Source organism: Oncorhynchus kisutch, unplaced genomic scaffold (assembly GCF_002021735.2).
Source record: "Oncorhynchus kisutch isolate 150728-3 unplaced genomic scaffold, Okis_V2 Okis07a-Okis12b_hom, whole genome shotgun sequence".
NCBI lineage: Eukaryota > Metazoa > Chordata > Actinopteri > Salmoniformes > Salmonidae > Oncorhynchus > Oncorhynchus kisutch.
Genome location: NW_022261984.1, coordinates 15688920 through 15691034, shown reverse-complemented (window position 1 = coordinate 15691034; position 2115 = coordinate 15688920). Strand labels below are relative to the sequence as shown.

General features: G+C 47.8%; 1 protein-coding gene across 1 annotated transcript in view; it reads left to right on the top strand.

Annotated features, from left to right (window-relative positions):
- LOC116360052 (WD repeat-containing protein 19-like) overlaps nucleotides 1–1450 on the top strand; it is a 141265-nt gene extending 139815 nt beyond the window's left edge. The window contains 1 exon segment of the mRNA XM_031814533.1: nucleotides 893–1450. The gene's annotated coding sequence lies outside the window, so the exon portion shown is untranslated.
- Nucleotides 1451–2115: the final 665 nt, after the last annotated feature.

Sequence of the window (2115 nt, the reverse complement as noted above, 5' to 3'; positions counted from 1 at the left end):
CACTGTTCCTGCAGCCTGACCAATCAGAGCACTGATACAGGTCAACACACACACTGTTCCTGCAGCCTGACCAATCAGAGCACTGATACAGGTCAACACACACACTGTTCCTGCAGCCTGACCAATCAGAGCACTGATACAGGTAAACACACACACTGTTCCTGCAGCCTGACCAATCAGAGCACTGATACAGGTCAACACACACACTGTTCCTGCAGCCTGACCAATCAGAGCACTGATACAGGTAAACACACACACTGTTCATGCAGCCTGACCAATCAGAGCACTGATACAGGTCAACACACACACTGTTCCTGCAGCCTGACCAATCAGAGCACTGATACAGGTCAACACACACACTGTTCCTGCAGCCTGACCAATCAGAGCACTGATACAGGTAAACACACACACTGTTCCTGCAGCCTGACCAATCAGAGCACTGATACAGGTCAACACACACACTGTTCCTGCAGCCTGACCAATCAGAGCACTGATACAGGTAAACACACACACTGTTCCTGCAGCCTGACCAATCAGAGCACTGATACAGGTCAACACACACACTGTTCCAGCAGCCTGACCAATCAGAGCACTGATACAGGTAAACACACACACTGTTCATGCAGCCTGACCAATCAGAGCACTGATACAGGTCAACACACACACACGGTTCCTGCAGCCTGACCAATCAGAGCACTGATACAGGTAAACACACACACTGTTCCTGCAGCCTGACCAATCAGAGCACTGATACAGGTCAACACACACACTGTTCCTGCAGCCTGACCAATCAGAGCACTGATACAGTTACACACACCATATGCCCACAAGTATGTGTGAATATTAAATGTGGTAATGGTTTTCTGAGACTGTTATTTGTGTGTTTTCCCAGAGATCTGTGGTGATGTGGCCTGGTGGTGTACGACATAGAGGACTGCTGCTGAGGGGAGGACGGATCGTCATAATGTCTGGAACGGGAAACAATGGAAGCCACGTGTCTTCTACCGTTCTACCACATAATACCCATAACACCTAGCGGTCAAACAGGGAAATCGTTCCGGTGTCTGGAACGGAAACAATGGAAGCCATGTGTTTAATTACCTTCACACTCATTCCTCTCAGGACATGACCAAGATCCCGTCCTCCCGGATTAAGGAGCTACCAACCTCCTGTGATAGGGGAACGGGAGCCAGGGACATAATCCACTCCTCCATGTTTCTCTACCACCTGTTAAACTGTTGATATAGACAGCTGTAGACGTCCTCCTCCTCCTCCATGTTTCTCTACCACCTGTCAAACTGTTGATATAAACAGCTGTAGACGTCCTCCTCCTCCATGTTTCTCTACCACCTGTTAAACTGTTGATATAGACAGCTGTAGACGTCCTCCTCCTCCTCCATGTTTCTCTACCACCTGTTAAACTGTTGATATAGACAGCTGTAGACGTCCTCCTCCTCCTCCATGTTTCTCTACCACCTGTTAAACTGTTGATATAGACAGCTGTAGACGTCCTCCTCCTCCTCCATGTTTCTCTACCACCTGTTAAACTGTTGATATAGACAGCTGTAGACGTCCTCCTCCTCCTCCATGTTTCTCTACCACCTGTTAAACTGTTGATATAGACAGCTGTAGACGTCCTCCTCCTCCTCCATGTTTCTCTACCACCTGTTAAACTGTTGATATAGACAGCTGTAGACGTCCTCCTCCTCCATGTTTCTCTACCACCTGTTAAACTGTTGATATAGACAGCTGTAGACGTCCTCCTCCTCCTCCATGTTTCTGTACCACCTGTTAAACTGTTGATATAGACAGCTGTAGACGTCCTCCCCCTCCATGTTTCTCTACCACCTGTTAAACTGTTGATATAAACAGCTGTAGACGTCCTCCTCCTCCTCCATGTTTCTCTACCACCTGTTAAACTGTTGATATAGACAGCTGTAGACGTCCTCCTCCATGTTTCTCTACCACCGGTTAAACTGTTGATATAGACAGCTGTAGACGTCCTCCTCCTCCTCCATGTTTCTCTACCACCTGTCAAACTGTTGATATAGACAGCTGTAGACGTCCTCCTCCTCCATGTTTCTCTACCACCTGTTAAACTGTTGATATAGACAG